Genomic DNA, 20,106 nt, shown 5'->3' on the forward strand with positions numbered 1-20,106 from the left:
TCGCCGCGCCGCGCCGCGCCGCCCCGCCCCTCGGCGGCAGCGGCAGCGCCCCCGCCCGGCCGCCCCCGCGGAGGCTCTCTTCTGCCAGGCGCCCTGCCCTCGCAGAAGCGCGCCCGCCCCCCCGCAGCTCCTACCACCAAGGCTCGTAAACAAACACAACTCCTCCTCTGGCGTAGACAAACGTGCCGTCACCGTTATAAATAGTGCCTGGCTCCTTTCCTGCTTTCGGCCTGTGGATTGCAAAATCGGTTGCAGAGAGACTCGCTACAGCGCTACTGCACGCATGAGGCCACGATTTCCCCGATCAGCAGGTCAGGGTGCGATCCGGCGGCTCCTCGCAGCCTGCTGCGGGCCCTGCTCGTGAAGCCGTATACGGACAACTCGCAGCGCTCCCATAAGTATCTCCGCACAAACCTTCCCTGCTCTGTTGCTGCCTGGAGGAAGGCAACCGCAGGCTTGTGAGACCTCCTTGAGGAGCACCTGCAAAATCTGTACTAGTTTGCCACCGGCTCGGGCAGCCCTGATCGCCTAACAGGAAACAGCGTGCTCTGCCCCATTTCGTTAGCTGCCAGCACCCATAGCGCGCTCATGGGTACATAACGTGCATGATAAGAAAGTGCTGTCAGGGAAAAGACCTGATTCTTAAGACCCGCAGGGTAGAAGGTGACAACACAAGAATGAATACATCAACTCCAAATTTGTTTAAATGAGTGCTGCTATTTTGTAAGGTGAGAAGACTCCCCTATGCAGCCCTGAAAAATAACTGCGAAGCACCAACCTTCTAGATCCACTACACTACCTCTTCCCTGAGGAGGAGTCCCTGTCTCATTAGCAAGGTGTCATCAGACATACCACTTGCTATACAAGTAGCAGGACAGAGCAAATGTAATAACCATTTTGCAACCCACATTACAAGTTCAGCATTTTGCCTTGCTCAACGCTTGACAAAACCACAGGCTACGTCCCAGTAACAATGTGCCCCTAATATTATACATCACTTAAGTATTAGTGGTTAGTTGCATGACCAGTCAACTTCTGTGAACTGCATTCTTGACCCTAAATAGTATTCAGCTGATGGGGGATGAAGACAGGACTGAGGAATTATTGTTTACCTGTAAAGTAGCTAGCCCCAAGATAAATCCTTGGCTACAGCTGCAACTGGATGTCACATGTTTCTCCACCTGTTCCCAAAAATAACAACAATTTATTTATTCAATTACACAACTGCATGTACTCTTTTTTTCTTTTTTGCTCTCGCTACTTGCTCCATTATTTTCAACAGCTGTCTGCTTTGTTTTATCTTTATTTAGGCCCTATCTTTGTAGTAAAGATCAGTAGGAAGCAAAGTCAGGATTTTAATTAATTAATTGGAAGAGACTGTTTTTGTATGGAAGTTCTAAAATTGGAGTGCTACTATAACAACTTAACACCAATACTCAATCTTGTAAGTCAAAAACATGTAATTTATGGCTGGGGAAAAAATAGGTGGGAGTCAGTGTTAGTAATTAATAGCTCTTAAGAGCTGCTGATCACATCTTTCATCAACTAATTTTATGCATTTTATACAAGCTCCTCTTCACACCTCTCCTAAAAAATTCAACTTCCTACAAAATCATAGATACACATTTTATTAATATATATTTTAAAAGGCTATCTAAATGTTGATAAAAATTCTTGTCAATTTCTTTAAGCATACAAACTCTAAAAAAGGCTTAATGAAATAAAACACTAATTATATACTAAGTAATTTACTTTGTAGGTATATTTCATCCTCAAGCATGAATCGGTATACATGTTATCCCAAATTACCAGCTTGTGATCTGTTAGAACTCCTCCTACTCAACTACTAACTGGTCTTGACATATATTCATAGCTGTTGTTTTAGATACTACTTTGAGCAATTTACTTGTTTTTCACCAGGTAACTTCATATAATTTTATAGCCAAAACAATCTGAATATGTTTGTAAACTTGAATGATATTGATCCTTTAGACAAAATTATGAATCCAACACTCAGCTGAGCTATTTGCACAATTTTGACCAACAACTTTAAAAATTCAGATTCAGGATTAGAAAAGTAGTACAGATTTTTGGGGTTAAAAAACCTCTTCTGTTATACTGGTGTCTCTCTGAAGTTTCGATTTGGTCATGCTTGCTAAATAGCTAATAGCTTCCCAAAACATTTTGTCATTGTTTTCCACTGTCCCCTTTAAGTTCCAGTTTTTGTTAACTGTATCAACCTAGATTTCCACTCAATCTGCAGCAGGAGTATCCTCAGCATATAATCAACCTGTCAAATCTCTTTGAATCTCCTTCATTGCTTTTGTGAAATTTAGCATCTCTCTGAAGAGTTCGTTATTTGTCCTTTATCTGGGAGCTGTTTTGATTAAAGGCATCCTTGTATTCTGTGCAAATTTCATCATATTTAGGACTAAAGAGCCTAAACTGCATGAGAGTTCCAGCTAGGGTCACTGCAAAACTGAAGCACTGAATGTCCTTCTTCAGTCAACTAATCCTGAGGCTTTCTATGACCACAGAAGAATTTTTTTGTACCCCTAACATAAGGTAAGACTACATAAGGTGTATGAGCCAGTTTTAAATACTCTGATGAACAATTATGTCAGAAATTAAATATGACTGTGTCTGAGATGCTCTCACATTATTTTATTTTTTATCGTCCGATAACTAGTAAATAGTTGCTTGTCCTAATTTTCTCCTGGTAGATCTTTTTGTGCTGGTAGGCAACTGAGGGGTTAATCTGGAAACTCTTGTTACACCTGTAAGTAATGTGGACTACTGATACCATTTGGAGCAGGGTGTTTTGTTTCAAAGTCCTTAAGTAACTTAGTGGAAGGAGGCCCATGTCATTTAGATTCATTTTTAAATTTTAGCGTTGAAACACACACCTCTGTAGGTTCTTTGTTCTTCCCTATTCCTATAACACTGCAGAGGATAAGAATTAGTTAGCAGTCAATGCATAGAGTGGAAAGAAGAAACAAAAGTTACAGAAGATATGTCTAATAGATGTAAATCTATTTTGCAGCAAAAAGAAGATCTGAGGACAAAACTAGACTAGAAACTTTTGGTAGCATACCTACCAATGAAATTGTGCACAATTTTTGTTACCAAAATCCCAAGCCTAGACACAGACAAAAAGTAATGTGGCTAGAACAACTTGTTTTACTCAAACTGCTATAAGCTATACCATTCAAAACACTTCTTATTGCCACTATGAGTTGTTTATATCAACTTAAGATTCTTAACTGTTGAGTGAACTTGAACATCAGAGTCCTGAACAAGGCTGTGCTATTAGAGCTGCCTGAAGAAGCAAACATATAAAGAAAAGGACTGGAAAAGGCAAGGCCTTAGGTCTGTAATTCCATCCATCCATTAGACTCTTTATTAAATCGATAATAGCATAGGGCATACTGCATGAAACAGTGAGCCACCCTAAAAGTTCATCACTGCTAAAAGGGAGAAAACTTGTCTCTCAGTCTTTTCCTGACCTCCTATCCACACATGCAGCTAAGTTCTCCTGATAATTACTCTCCACTGGTGCTGGTGTTAAACCTCTTATTTAGTGGATTCAACTCACTTGGCAAAAAAGTATATGGTTTTCTCTGGTGAGTTGAATCAGCTCAAGAAAAGATTCAGTGAATGTCAGAGCTAATGTAAAGAGGAAGGCAGAAGTTTTCACTGATAATAGTTAGATCTGATAGACTTCAGTTTAGTTTCTGAGTTGGAATTTTGAAAACCAGGCAACCTAGAAGTGTGCTGGTTGGTAATGCGTTGTTATGACCACTGAAGGTATTCAGGCTATATTCACCTTACCTGAAGGGAATGGGACAGCAAGTACTGAGCATTAAAAGCAGCATGGAGCACAGGGAGATTCTACTTTTTTTTTTTCTTTTTTTTTTTAAACTTTCAGACCGTAGTCTATCTTTTAGCTATCTTTGTTTCTCATAGGAATTAAATGTTTCTGGGTTGCTTTGGGGAATTAATTCATGAAGGATTTCAAATTATACTATTACTTTATTGTTCTTCACATCAGTGGAAACATTTAGTGTTTGCAATATTTAACCTCCCAAAATAGAGATAAAACTTGACAGATAAACCTTAGTATTTTTTTTTAACTAAGCCTATCTAAAACTAAATGATCTAAAGTTATCCTAAAGTCATCTTTTTTTTTTTTTTTAATGGGGCAATTCCTTATTTAAAGGATTTGTTTCTTTAACTCATGTAACTCACTGAAGAATTAGTTGAATTATAAGAAACAAATATTCAGTGTGATGCACTTTTAAAGTTCAAATTCCTGTTTGAAACTGCAAAGGGATCAGAGTTAAAAGACAAACAGTGCTTTCTAAAGCATAAAAATTTTAAGTTCCCTTTCCCATTAATTACAGATATATTCAGATGAACTTACTTCAAAGCTCTCTAGTTCCCCTCTCCATAGATTTGGTAAGACACATCCAAATCCAAACATTTAGTTGCTGGGCATAAACAGACAACCACTTTTCTGGGCTTGTGCATGGGGAGTACTCGTGCCAATGTTTGTTTTATGAAGACATCACCTTTACCGGTAGATCTCTTAAAATACATATGAGGACTGATCTATAGTTCTTATAAAGAAGAAAAACTGATTGAAAACTTTCTTCTGCTTGCATGCCTTTCTGCTTATATCTTCCTCAATCCCTAATACCAAGTTTTAAAGAACTCACAGTCATTCTGACGTTACTGTTTTAAATCCTACCAAGTTTTAAATCCTACCTACGTTACTGTTTTAAATCCTACCCTTGGTCTTGTGCACAAAGATAACAACCGGGTGACTAAAATGGTAACTCCTACAAAATGCAGGAGAAATCTTAAAAATCTCGTTGCTATCCTTTAGATAAAAGCTGGCTATAGTCTACCTGAGATCAACTGCCTCTTCTTGCTTTGTAAAGAGTGCTTTCCTTAAGAAAAACAATGAACAAATAGTTTTGTGCAAGGACTTACAGCTTTCCAAGAAAATTGTAAATGCTCCCTCAAAAAAACAGCCTTGAAGAATTCTTAAGGTAGTGCCTGTTCATTGAAAATTAAAACAAGCCACAGCAAACCTCCGATGCTTACCTGGTTAGCAAGTGCTGCAACCCAATAGAAATGGCTTTGCAGAGTGGAACAGTTAGTGCTGAGGACCTGCTATCCATACTAAATGCATACTAGCACCTGTTGATGGTCGGAGTGCATCTTCTGGTTTAGTTTCTGCCAAAAGGAATAAAGTTTGCTCATTCCAAGGCTGCTGCGTGATGCAACTGAAGCACGGTAAACTGGGATTCTCAAGAGGCTCTCTTCAGAAGTGCACACCTCATCCAAACCAAAACACTGATTTCTCACAGCATCATGGAAAGGCAGTATAACTACATAACATAAAAATGATACACTTATGTATCAAGCAGCAGAAAATATGCAGAAATAAAGTGGAAAAATATCTAGGGTTTATTTTGAAATTACATGAATGATTACTACTTAAACTTAATCAAGATTTGGAGGGGGGGGTTTTGATGCTTGCTTGCTTTCAACATTACCGTTCTAAATTTTAAGTGTCACAGTTACTGAAACAGCTAACTGGGACAACTATATTTATATATTTTTTAATACTTAGCACTTTGCCCATTGTCACTGATGGTTTTGTTCTGGGATTCTGCGAAATGCTTATTTCTCTGCATCTTTATCTTGTGCTTGTCTTACTGGAGCATGTATAAACTCATCATTTAATTTTGTAGTTTGACACTACATTTTCTTAAAAGTCTCCAAGTATCTAACTAGTTAGATTTTCATGTAGTTATTTACAACAGTGGTGTCTGAGTGTCTTTAACATAAATATATGCCATATATACATTTCTCTCGTCTCTGGAAGGAAAAAGAACTAAAATACATATGATAGTTTTCAAACTAAAATACATATATAATATAGTGCTAATTTGTAAAATCTTCTATAAAAATATTGTACTTTTTAATGTTTTGAAATGAGCCATTATCTGTGCACGCCATACTTGCAAATATTCATAGGGTGCTATCCATTAATGTTATCAACCATTTTGTTTTTACAGTTGAGCTGTCACTTCTTTTTTTAGTGACTGATACGTTGCAAGATCAAGAGTTGCAGACAGATGAACACCACAAATGTTCCAGCTGACCTCACTTTCCAAAATGTATCCTTCCTACAACCAAACATATTAAACGTAACTGGACAGTCAAATTATGGAATCAAAACATAACCAGTCTTACCCAATTGAGTAGTTGCATATTAGTAGGTCTGACAGCAGTAAAACTATTCACTTGAATAGATTTGTCAGGTTGTGCTTTTAGGATATATTCCAAAGTCTTTTAAAGTAAATACTCCGATTGACTGAATCCTGGTTAAGGCTGATCTTTTACTGTGGAAATTTTATTTTAATTGGGAATATATCACTTCCCCCCACAGACAGCAGCAGACAGGGCTGAAGTCCAGTTTGCCGCTGCCAGGCACTGAACCGTGTCCCAGTCTGCTTCAGGACTGAATGGAAGGACAAGACGCCGTTACCTCGGCACCTCCTGCCTGGCAGCGAAAGCAGTGAGGACTGAGCCAGAGCTCTGCTCTGTGGCAGTTGGGAGTGCGCTCCCCTCCTCCCCCCCACCCCCCCGCACGCACGCACACCACTACTGTTGCACTGGTGTCAGCTCCTGTTACTAATCTCTTTCTGCGGCACAAATCTTTCCTAAGAAGCAGTCTTATCTGAGTCAACTTACACACGGCTTTTGCCCATAGCCTCCCTTAACAGTTTAAGGCATTAAGAACATATTGATATGTTTTTCTGCTTTTCTAAAGCAGTCATCTTTAAGTATTCCTTCCTTCCCCCCAGTTAATGAAATACCAGTTTAAAAAGAATCTTCTAAAGATTTAAATTCCAACAGTAGAGACTCTCCCCCCAGAATGAGCAATAGAAAAGGCACATTTTAATTACACAAGCTATGAAAGCAGATCAAACACTTATAAGGAAAAATATATTTCCTTGTTTAGCAAAAACATTTTTCTCTAAACGTTTCTTCTGAGATACAAGTATTCTAATCAAATTTTTCAAGCATGTTACATAATTAACTTGCATTTATTTTTATTAGTTATTTTTTGTTCCAAACCAGTAACAGTCCAAACCCGTTCCAAGAAAAAAACGTGATTTTCAGCAGCAGTTTAATGAATTGTTTTGACCAAGTGAAATACACCATGTCCACTCTTAGTAATGAGACACTTGGCGGAAAGTATCACATCACAAGAACAATAACAGCAGGCTGTCATTACAGTCCACAAAATACTTTAACCTCTATGCACTATCTCTTTAAACAATGGAGGGGAAGCTAAGGTAACGTTTCTGCTCAGCTAACTGAAGGTGCAGTTGTTGGTAGAGGTTATTTTGGTCTATAATAAAAAATAGACTGAAAACATTAACTTACTTTAATCATAGGACAAGGAAGACTTACAAATATTTTTTGTCTGAGGATTTTTTTAACATAACATTTTTAACATGTTAATAAGAATTAGCTCATTTTGTTTTCTGACTTAGATTACAGAAACTTTCAATTAAAAAGAAAATGTGTAAAATATAACAAGCTATCATCACAACATCTGTTTTTGAAAAAGCCATGTCTACTCACGTAACATTATAATTACACTTGGGGTGGAGGTCAGTCAGGAATTCGGTTTGCTTTTCTGTTTTTATCATCTTTTGATATAATTAGTGCTCTCTGTTATTGGAACAGAGAGTACAACCTTACACACACATGCTTTGATGTTTAAAGGAAGATGACAAAACAGAAGCGGAAAGGAAAATGGCAAGCCTGTATCTATAAATAGAACACGCTCATAGACAACATATGTTCAACACTAAAATGAATGGCGATGAGATACAACAGGTGAGAAACTGAAGAAACAGGGACTGCAAAGCCTCAGATACCGTTGCTACACTAGAAAGGCTGAGTCTTTCTCATGATGAGATTTTACTGAATATGCACGTGCCAAAATGCTTACATTGTCCTCAGTTTCACAACAACAATCAAATGGTCTTGATATAGCTTCTTTTTAAGGGGATCACAAATAAGGGAGGAATTATCATCAGGACACAGGGGCACAAGAAAAGTCCCACAACATTGATTTCAGATGCTACTTAATACAGACTGTCAGTGTTGAGAGAAAGAGAAAACTGGGGATCCTTCTAAAAATATTGTAATTTTTCAATACTGTATTTGTGACTTAGAACAGTATTATTCAACCATTTTTCATAATTTTGCGATGCACTTTAGACCATTTCCAGATTTTTTTTTCCATGAAGATTGCATCTCTCCAGAATAACATGGTATATGTTACATAAGTAATACATCCATCAGGGATTAATATACTTTCATCCATATAACTCCTGCTGTATTTTAAAAAGGAAGACATGTACAGCTAGTCTAGACTCAGTAAGTGTAAATTAAGAGCCTTTTCCTATTTTAATGACAAAAGCCTTAAGCTTTTATAGACTTATTTTCTATAAGCAGATAATAAAGTAATAATAAACACAAACTTGAGCCAAAATTTTTAATTACAAAAATGGCACTGTAATTCAATGCAATTTCATACATTTTAAACACTATATGTATTGTTATAGATGCTTTATAGCACATGCAATACATCTAATAAAAATCATTTTTTATTCTGGAGAATACTGAAAAATGTCCCTACATTCAAATAGTATTAAAGGACATATTGTGACAACGTATGTGTCAACATCACTCATGTTTCACAAAATACGTAAGAGCAGCTCAAGCTGATACTTAAAAAGGCAAGTGCTAGGGCACAGATTGAAATATCCAAATATGAAGGCATGAAAAAGAGCAGAAAAAGGACTACTTACCCAACAGATTTGGACCTTTCCACCTATCTTTCTATATAAAAGTAGTACTGTTTAATCTGTTGAATGTGTTTTAAGATATTTATTCTGGAATTCTGGAATTCCTATGTACTTAGTGTACATGGGGACAGCAGATTTTAGATCAGTTTTTATTCAGTTGTTTGCATATGCTTAATTTACATCTAAAGTGTGAAGAAAGTACAGATCACAAAGCTGGATAAGGATGCCTAGGTGCTAGGCTGTGGTGTCACAGGCTTCAATAGGCAGAGTCAGTACTTGGATAAAGGCCTCAGGAGAGGAACACTGGGGGTTTCCCCTTCCTGTTTGCAGCACAGTCACCAAGGCAACAACCTGGGCATCACACACACATTTCTACACAGAATACCAAATCCTACCTAGAGTCAGTATGCAAAGCAGCAGTCCTGTTATTGGTTTTGCTTCCCCTCCCCCCTCCTTATAGCTCCTTTTATAGCTGTTTTTCCTGCTTCTTGATAGTTGTTAAATTACACAACTTGAATAAGCATTATCATCAACAGCATTACTAGCCATTAATTACAATATATTCAGGAATAAATTAGGAGAAAAGCAGCTTCCAGTGCTGGGTCAAGGTTTGGGCACAAACTTTCTAACATCTGACAACAAAAAAGGAAGCTAATGGATGGTTCTGCACAACATAAACAATGCTAGTTAAATGAATTCCTGGTGCAAATCCATTATGGTCAGTGAAATTATTTCTAGGATGAATGTGGCTCTGGGTGCTTATTGATTACTGAAGGAAAAGCTGCACACCAAATATTTTATTCATCCACTTTCCTGTTAAGATCAATGCTGGAATAATTAAAAGTTCCATTTTCATTCAAATAGCTCAAGGTGTTTCGTGTATTATAGCCAATATAGAAAACTTGATTAAAAAAAAAAAAAAAATCACACAATGCATAAATTAAATTACTAAATTAACACTGAGTTAGTAGAAATGTACAGAATATTAGCATTAATTTTAATAAACATAGCAGCAGTGATATTAGTAAAGTACCTCAAATTATAGACCAGACTTTCATAGTCAGGAATCACCTAAGATACAAAACAAAATGATGGTGCCTGAACTAAAGCTTACAGTGCTTACAATCTAAGCATCTGACACAAGACAACAGATGGATTCAGACAAAAAGAGAGGGGTATACAAGCAGAAAGGAGACAAAGTTGGCCAGTACAATAGGCAGAGTCATATCAGCGCACCAGCTGCCCACCCGCCTCAGGAGTCCTTATTTCCTGAAGGAAGAAAGTTTGCCAGTTCAAATGTTATTCGTTATTGGAGAACTGCCAACACGTTCTCTCTCCTGAAAGACCTAAGAATGTGTCTACTGTGTAAAACACAGGACATACAATACCAATCTCACTGCAGTCTACAAAAAAAGTGCATCACTGATACTGATGGGATCAAGATTTTACTCAGATCTTCCTGTGCTTGCTTAAGCACTTATTACAATCAAGTGTTTCAAGAAACATACCTCCAAACTCCAAGATCAAAATTTACTGGTGAAAGTGGGGGGCGGGGGGAAGGAATTGGATATTTAGCGTGTTTCCGCTCACCATCACACGCCACAAAAACATGGAAATAAGCTTTCTATAGTATGACATGATAACAGCTATTGACTTTGCAATTTAAAAGCAGTATACATATTTTTATTTTAACATATAAATGTTAACTATCAACGAGCTTATCAAACATTCTTAATATTTAATTGCATTTCCTTAACAGAGGCAAATTCATCTATTCTTCTAGAAACTAATAACTATTTCACAGCAGGTGTGAGTAGCTCTTCATTCATTTTTTATTAAATGGTTGTATCTATTACATGTGTGAAAGACTGCTTTAGCTGCTTACACAAGCCTTTTAAACCAGAATAGCATTCCAGTCAGCAAATAGCAAAAGCATTAGTTGAATTCAATAATTACTACTTTAGCATTTTCATGTTTCATTTGTAAGGTCAAAATACTATCTTTAATTAAAAATACAATAGGAAAGTGCCTAGTTATCTGGTTCTTTAACAGTGTACTACTTAATATAAGGTCATTAAAACCAATTTAATCACTCTCTGTAGTCTCTTTCTGCACTAAGTGGTACTTAAAAATGAGCTGGTTAACTGATTTCCCTTATACACTGGAGGAAAAAAAAAAAATCTGCTCCCAGCTGTATTTCTGACTGGTCTTAAGAGTGCTTTCTAGACTAGCGGGCTCAATTCTGTTGTTCTGGCATCAGTTTGGTTTATATTATTTACAGTGATTTTCCATTGTCTTTTGTACCTTATTATCACCATCACTAAACAACTATGGAATCAAACTTGCTCATTAAAATATCTTTGACAAAGCTCCCTTTTATGGAATAGTTCTTTCTTTTCAGGGTACAAATTTTAAAGCTTGAACCTAATTAGACAAACAATAATGAAGTTGTGAAGCTTCAAAAGTGATTTATTTTTGAAACATCTTTCTAACCTTTTAATTCAAATCTTGCTTTGAATCACATGATTTGATTCACATGAGAAAGTGAAATCTATTTTTCACTCTAATCCTAAGTGAATATTGGCATGCAGGACGATTTTATCAAAGCTAGACAGCATGTATTTTGATCATTAAAGGTAAACTGTGGCAGGGAATGTAACTAATGCTGCTTGAAAACAGTCCACCAAATTCACATTGTATTTCCCCAAATCACAACAAAAAGTCCACATTTCTTAATCTTTTCAGACACCTTGAAATAATTTAGTCACTCTCTACAGTCCTTGTCCACACACTGGTCTTGTTTAATTGGTGCTAACTGCTACCTAGACATAAGCCAGATCCTCTGAAAGGTTTGCTTTAAATACCTGAGAAAATTTCTGCCCAAGACACATCAAGATAGCCCACATAAGTGACTAAGCTAAAGTGCATTAAAGAAAAGAGGGAGGATTTAAATGCAACATTTTGATTACACACACAAGTATTGATAAAAATCACTATGCCTTCCAGGAATCCTTCCAATTTAAAGTTCAATCAGTCTTTCCTGATGAAAAATATATGTTTAATCATTATTTCCCACAAAAGAAAGGTAAATGTTCCAACCTTTGTTGAATCTAATCGAGGCTTTCATCAAAAGAAAAACTCAACTAATATTTGACTGTACAAGAAAATCTTTCAAACAGAATCCCGTCCCCAGCATCAGGAACGTGCAATGGGCAGGCACTGCAAATTGCCAGTGGTGAGATTTAAAAAACATTTTCCCTTTCCATTGATTGTCGCTACTCTATTATTAAAGCTCTCAAAATGAATTTGTCTCACTGGACCAACTGGTATATAGACCTCTCATGCCACAGTAGGGAATGCTAACCAACTGAAAATACCTCTATACTAGTTTCTGACCAAACAGTAGCTCAGGAAAATAGTGGTTGTTACTAATCACATGTTCATCATATTGCTCAAATATATGAATTGCTTCTTATCAGGATGGGAATGACTCCCACTGAAGATAGTGGGCTTGGGGAGCTGCACCCAACTGTCATCTACCAGAAAGAGATACAAGGAAATTGTTTGCGTCCAGGAGCCCACCATCATCTTTCTCCTCCTACCAGCAGGCCAGTGGGTAGTAATCATTTTGTCAAAGACAGTGGTATACATACACTTTTTTGAATGTTTTTCAATTTGCCCTCCCTAATACTGGAATAAGAGAGGGCATATGGTGGCAGATTTTTCAATCAGCTCCAGAACTTCCTCTTATGACGCAGTCTCAATGTAAAGCTAAACCACCTCCACGCATTGACAGCAGCTGTGTTGTTGACAGTCCAACAAGAAGGCGGCAGGACTGAAAAACAGCCATGGAATTAAAGAGAAATAATGGAAAATCATGCAATCTTTTATCATCAGTAAGCTTTATAGAGAATTCACTTCCTAATTATGGGAAGTTATAGTGCTCCATAGTGTTTAATCTGTCAGTAAGTACAAAATCAGATGTATTATCAGCAGAGTTCTGATTTTCTTCAAATAAAAATACATAATATCAAATTTTACAGCCCTTTGGCTTAGCCAACACTGTAGAGATTTAACATTGTTAAAATTAATTACATGCAATAATTGTCTATATTATATTAAAAAGATACCTCTCCTGGGCTGTGTGAAAAAACATTTCAATCGTTCTTTCAATTTTCAGAACACTCCCTTCTAAACACTGAAAGGTGAAGATCCTATTCTTTCTCTTATTGTGCCACAATTCACATTCACATTTACTCTGGGAACTGAGGTTTCTACAGTGCAGTTTGGTGCCTCCGGTACAGAGGTATGCCAGGGCACACACTGTACTCCAGCAGGCTATGTCACTGCTGCAATGGTCACTGAGGGGGTTGTCAGACAGAAGCAAACTGGAATAGTTCTCATCTTTCACAGAAACCAGTTTGGCTCCAGCTTTAGCTTTAGGAATATGAAGGCTGTAAAGGTAATATTTAATCATCTTAATTTCCCACTCTTCTCTTACATCTAGTGTTCTGTTTTGCCTTTTCCTGCAGGTTTTAGAGGAAAAAAATATATATATATATACATAGGTATTCAATAAATTTTCTATTAAAGGGCATTGCATTCTGAGTTAACTTTGCATTATAATACAGTTTTGGTTTGGTTTGGTCTGGGGACATAGCCGTGGCTAGCCCAATTTGTTCTTAAAGATCATATTAGATGAATCATAGATGAAGATGATAAATTTCATAGGTCATTCAAGGTGAAACAAAACTTCAGATTTAATGCCTTCTTATAGAAGAAATAATACTTAAATGACTATTAAACAAATTATTGGCAATAAATTATAACTCATAAATTGCATTGCACAAGGAATACTGAGAATTAACTATAAGATACTGTTCTTCAAGGTTTTGTGCTATATGCATCATATAAAATGTGAAGCCCTGCACTGAACTGTAAAAAGCCTTGTATAATAGTATGAAATCCCAGAGCTGATGAAACTGATTGCCACCCACTGAAGTGCCCAATTACTCCTATGCCTTTTTGCATCTTTTTTCTCTGTTTCACTCAGCCATTTAGCTATAGTCCTAAAGTGTCCATTTGTTAGTTTCTGTGCTTCTTGGGTGGTTTTTTTTTTGCTAGTAAGAATTTTTATTAACTTATTTCTCTTCTCTTCTGTTTTTTTTTCCTTTCTTATTGCTGAAGAGAACGTCATATTCTCTAGGAAGAAGAGAGTCTGCGATAGTTTGAGATAAGGGACATCAATCAAATGACTTCAAGATACATACTTTAAATTTTTCAAGTTTATGCTATGCACTATCCAAACAAAATCTGGAGTAGGCTGTCTAAATTATTTTGCAGTGATTGTACTACAAAACACATCACTAATAATAATCACAGTTTCTCAATGTAATGGAAAATGAGGAAAATTAAAGCCTGACTAGAAACATCAATGACATATGCTCTGTCTGAAGAGTATGCTATAGGAACTTATTTCTGTGAATAAGCATTTACATATACTTGCTGGCAGATACATATGCCTACTTATCCCGTAACTTAACACTGAAGTCACAAACTAAAGAGATGCAATTCCTCACCTGCTGAAAGAAATAGAAATTATCCATACAAAAATGTTATTATTAGATTAAAAAGATTTTTCAGATAATTCTAGCATTTATTTGCATCGACTCTATGTATCATTGTGCTAATTATTTGGAAGCTTGTAAGTTTATTCAGTGGTCCATGCAATGCAAAAAAGCATAATGCAAAATTGAAACCAGAGTATCAACTTTGACAGAAATAAGACATTTATAGGAGCAACCAATGACAAAATAAACTGTAGATCTAAGCAATGGCTAATCAAACCTAAGATTAATCCCAATTAATCCTGTGTTGCACAGCTATCCAGATTGGTTTTCAGTCCAATCTTGGCTTTCTAGAAACAAGTGATATATCACGTAACAAGTTAAATAGCATTACCTATTTTTGAACTAGTTTACTGTATTACTATGCCACACAAATACTTCCAGAATCCCAAACAGTTTGGGATTACTTTTTTTTTTTTTTTTTTTTTTTTAAATCACAGACCACAGGGTAATGGTAAAATTTAATTACTTGGATAGCAACATTTGCCTTTAGAATGGAATCTCGCTCTCTTTTTTTTTTTTTTTTTTTTAATAAATTGTGAAAAAAGAACCATATGTCTTGCAAAGTTTATCAAAGAAAATTTACAGGTGAATAAAAAGTGTATTGTCAAGGAAACCCAAGTGGCTACAGTCTGAAGACTACTAAAACTGATAAATATAAAATATCTGACAAAGAAGCTACAGAACGTGGCAGGTGTGTGTCACATATAGTTTTACAGTCTAAGTAAAGCAAACATATGAAGAGATTTAAAAAAATAGATTAAGTGTTTTATAAGCTACTGCTAGGCTACACTAGCCAGCTGAAGGCTTTAAATAATTTAATCCCTTCAGCAACTGCCAGTCCCAACTGGAATACTGAAACAAGGTCTGAATTCAGTTTGAAACCCAACAGGTGCAGTCTAAGACTGCTTCCTTAATTCAGCTACTGACCTATGTTTATGCTTGCAGAGGACACCATATTCTTAAACTCACCAGGGCATTAATTAAATTAGTCTAAGTGCCTCTTGTTTTATCCTATCTTACTACTATCAAATTTACCTCAGACACTACTCTGTTTCTCTCCCCTCCCTTCTAGGAGTGCTCTTCAAGCCAGATGGAAGACAGCCTTTAAAAAGCTTTTAAAATAAGTTTTTCTTTATATATAAACTTATATAAAAACACCCCAATATAAAACATACTGATTTTATTAGCTTCAATTTTAATGTTTGAAATTGAAAGGAATCTCATGGGAAGGAAGTCTCTAATGGCATATCACCACTTATATTTGTACTCTTCTTTGGATGATAGTCCAGGCAGTTTAAGTCACATTTGCTACAAATAAGCTATTTTTCGTTTTTATGTTGTTCTTATTTTTATGAGCATTTGCTAGTAACGCATAAGGATTTCACTGCCAAAAGTAATAATTTATCAGCCAAATAAGTCAAAGTAAACAGGTAGTACTATCATGAAACTTCTACTAACACTAATAGGGACTGCTTTTTTATTTTTAAGGTTAAGAGCCAGGCTAACAAAGTGCAGGGAAAATGTTGCTTAGTACACTACTTCCCATAGCAGTTTAAAGGCAAACCTACTTTCTTCTTCAATTGCAGGACAAGAAGAGAAGAAAACTCTCACTGCCTTACCTCTTTCGCTCTGGCAGTAGAACTGGAAGGTGAGACAATTCACAGCAGAATTTCACTTCCTTTCGCTTTCTTGCGGCCTGGGGTACGTTCATATTTGGGGTGCAGTTTTCTCTCTCAAGCAACTTAACATTATGTTTGGCATATGCAAATTAGAGGATAGCACTACCTTTTGATGAAATCTTTATTCAAAATTTCTGCATGCTAACACAGTGAGCTACTGGAGTAATGAACACAGCTCAGATAGCAGAAGATCGTAATTCAGTGTCATTCATTCAATGAATCCTATAGTACACCATGCAAGTAACATCTAGGCTTATGAAAATGAAAACAGATTAAATGGACGCCAAAAGAAAATATTTTTTAAATGCCAAGCAGTTCAGGATATTAATAGCTGATTAAAAAATGCCAAGATTCTCATCCATGTAAAAAAAAAAAAAGTAAACAAAGCCTTGTGACTACAACAAAAAATGTTGAGAACTTGGGTCCACTAGCACAGATCTGAGTGTCTAATAATTCTGTCAGTACATGGACAAATACTTTTAATATAGTTATTCAAGAGTATGTTTGAAATCAGATAGAACACAATTATTTCCACAGCTTTGTCTATATGGAATAGAAGTTTTAATAATTAACCAAAAACTACTCTTTTGATTATATCAAGCAATTTCTATAGTCAACATCCATTCTCTACTTTAAATTTATTGAATTGTATATTTTTATTATTGTTTCATAATTCATCTTAATGTTGATGTAGCACAGTTTTATTACTTATGTACAATGTTTTCCCTGATCTCACTTGTACTTCAAGGTGCTGAATGAATGAATTTTTGAAGTACAGAGTGTAACTTATAGAAATTCAGAGCTAGCAATATGGATCTGCTAGGTAGTTTATAAAAACCTGAAATTTAAAAAAGGCATTCTGTAGGGAGGCTCCGTTACTGATAATAGCTGTGTCCTATTAATAAAGCTTAAGTAAAGATTTTAATTCAGAAATCCCTATATACCAAATAAATTACATTTAGAGTATTTCATCTTAGTCCTGTGAAAACTTATTTACGTGAACAATTCCTAGTCACAGGAATAATCACTGTGTAAGAATTCCCAGTGTAATCTTCTGGGAATAAGAGTCTGCTGAATCAGATCGTTATTAAGTATTTAATAGATATGATACTATTTTATGCACAAAAAAAGAATGGTATTGCAGTGATAAAATACTACACTATTGCACATGGACAGGGAGAAAAAGTAGTACTTTAATGAACACTCAGTCCCAGAAGGAGCCAGTGGGCAAAGGTATGTGTAAGCTACTGTAACAATATAGACCTAGAAAACAAAACAGTTAGCCAGACACCCAGAAGATCCTTAGATCTCAAAATAATAATAAATAATGGGTTACTTTAAATTCCAGGCTTTGTATTTTGTTGAAGTTCACTTTTTTGTTCTCTTTTCTAAAACTAATGCTTGGAAAGAAACAATAAAGCTGAACTCATAATGCATTTTTCAAAAACAGCAGATTTAGAAAAAATATCAACTGCTGTGAAACTCAGAAGAGAGTCATTGACCTGCCACTTTTCAACAGAGGTCATTGTAGCCTATCCTTTCTACATCTGGTCATTAACTCAGTAGGAGATAGAGTCATCTCTGTCTTCCTTCCCATCACCTTGCTGGCAACATTTGTCCTTAGGTTTATACAGCAGGAGAAATTAATACTTTCTCCAGTTTACTTATTGTATGAAGGGTACACAGTGCTCGTAGTAGCTCCTCCACTACCTGATGCATTTGTACAAAAGCCAGGGACAATCTGGCCTCTAATCTAAAGCAGCACTCCAAGTACACTTTTCTCTCTCTGTCAAGCTATTTCTCTTTTATTTGTTGCCTGCAGGAGAGCACTGATACAAGACAGAATATAACACTACTTGCTAGAGACAGTCATGATACTAACAAGCATGGCATAACTGTCCCTCAAAATGTTGTCAATGTACAGTATTACTGACTTGCAGTGTTCCTGGTATTCCAGTCCTGGGAAGTTCAAGGAGAGGCTGCCAAACTGTCAGGATGCAGTGACAGACAAGTGTCCAAACGTGCTTCCATGCATGCTGCTTTGCTACACTGCCAAGTTATGTACCTTTCCTTTTATTGCATCAGGATTGTTTCACGCAATCCATTGCTCATAACTGATACAGAATAAATGACATATGCAACTGAAGCAGTGGTTTACATTCAGAATTGTGTTACTGTAACAAAAGGTACTATACCAAAGATTAACCTACACTGTGCAATCTGATGCATTACAACAGTCCTGGTGTCCAAGATGTATATTTGCTCATTAGACTTTCTTGGAGAAAAGAAAATCTCATTGATTACATAAGCTAACCCTTCCCACAAAAACCCTTACAGTTTCCTCTCACTGTGACACAGCTCACCAGATGCTTATTACATATATAATTGTCAGCAACTGACTAGCACTAAGGCTGCATCCACACTATGTGTGCTAGAAAACACATGTGATCACTGAATCTTTCCCAAGACTCATCACACAGTGCCCAGGTGGCTTTTGCGCGCAGTCTACACTCAGGCCAGAGAAGCCCGTCTGCCACTGCAGCAAGCAGCAAAGCCCTGCTAAGAAACAAGCGCAGAGAGAGGCAGTTTTCTGAAGGAAGTAAGTCTTGATCACTTGCAAAGCGGGGCAGCAGAAGGAAATCACAACTGCATCTGTTTAGAATAACCACAGTTGTATCCGTCATTGGGCCACTCCACACTTCCATGAGGCTAGCATGGACAAAGCATTGGTGTTCCATCTTAAATGGAGAAATTGCTATTTCCACTCCAATTTTGTAATGCTCCTGCTCAACCTTCAGCATCAGGGTTGACAGGTGGGAAGACTGCCATTAGGTAAAGCTACCCAGCCATCAGCTTCATGCAGGCTATGGTTGGCTTGCTAAGCAGTGCTTCCATTCTCTCTTCTATCCAAAGCAAATAAGCAGGGCACAGAATAATCATGTAAAATGTAAACATTAAAAAGTGTTCTTGTTATATACCATTTCTGTTCCTTTTTCTTTTCCTAGTTGCATAGGGGTTTTATGGGGGGGAGGGGTGGGAGAAAAATTATTAATCCACAACCATGCCATTGTATGTGTATATGTAGATGGCTGACACACCCCAGTGACTTGTTTTTACGGGAGTTGCAGAGCTTTCCTTGTGTTGCCTCAGTAATAACTCCTAAACTAAGTTACTTGAAGTAACCAGGGCACAATTTGCCATGGCAAGTAGTCTGTAGTCCTAAAGCTACTTGAGTAGTGTCTGGGAGGAGGCTGTTTGCTTACTACCTTGACATTTACAAAGAGAATATTAAGTAGACACTGTAACCTACAATACACATGCAAAGCCAAGTGCTGTGCAAAGCAATGCAATAAAATTATTGGAAGAAATAACAAAAATGACCAGAGTACGTGTACTAGGTTTTGGCTTTTTTCTAAATATCATATACTTTTTTTTAGTTTATATTACCATGTCCGATTGCAAATTATTAAATAAAACTTTCTGTAAAAAAAGACAAAGGAAACAGGAAAAAAAAAGTCTTATGAGCCTTTATGTGGAACAGGGAACATCCTGCAAGGAAAATATCTCAGCCTTGTATCCTCTAGGCCATTAAGTTTTACATTTCCCAAACCAAATTTTGGATTTCCTTTACCAAATTGCTAAAGGAGCTAGCCTATAGTAAAGAAAAAGAACCGATGAGCTGCAAACATACCAGCAGGAGCACACGAAGACAGCAATGCAAAAAGCAGAACAGATGCTATATGAATACCAGAGATGGCTGTGATGGGGTTCTCAAAAGCTGCTAAGTAAAGTTTAAAAAGTAATTAAGACATAGCCCTATATTCCTTCTACTCTTTCTACCTTTCTGCTCTTTGTAATTGGAACCTTGTTTATAAAAGCTGTTTATTTTTCCCC

At 36.6% G+C, this 20,106-nt stretch overlaps 1 protein-coding gene and 1 long non-coding RNA gene across 25 annotated transcripts in view; one reads left to right on the plus strand and one right to left on the minus strand.

Annotated features, from left to right (window-relative positions):
• The window catches only part of HIPK3 (homeodomain interacting protein kinase 3), a 111,085-nt gene that overhangs the window by 78,533 nt on the left and 12,446 nt on the right, over positions 1-20,106 (minus strand). For 7 of the 24 annotated variants that reach the window (XM_068945223.1, XM_068945220.1, XM_068945216.1 and 4 more), the window contains one exon: positions 1,113-1,181. The exons of 12 other annotated variants lie outside the window; for them this stretch is intronic. The gene's annotated coding sequence lies outside the window, so the exon portion shown is untranslated. Of the gene's footprint in view, positions 1-1,112; positions 1,182-5,109; positions 5,397-20,106 lie in introns of all 24 variants that reach the window. 5 more of the 24 variants (XM_068945219.1, XM_068945212.1, XM_068945230.1 and 2 more) reach the window with 2 other exon arrangements.
• LOC138067446 (uncharacterized) lies at positions 173-12,734 on the plus strand. The gene is made up of 3 exons (XR_011141411.1): positions 173-728; positions 2,430-2,565; positions 6,090-12,734. It is a non-coding gene; the product is annotated as an uncharacterized lncRNA (long non-coding RNA).

The sequence above is a fragment of the Struthio camelus genome, chromosome 5 (genome assembly GCF_040807025.1).
Source record: "Struthio camelus isolate bStrCam1 chromosome 5, bStrCam1.hap1, whole genome shotgun sequence".
Taxonomy (NCBI): domain Eukaryota; kingdom Metazoa; phylum Chordata; class Aves; order Struthioniformes; family Struthionidae; genus Struthio; species Struthio camelus.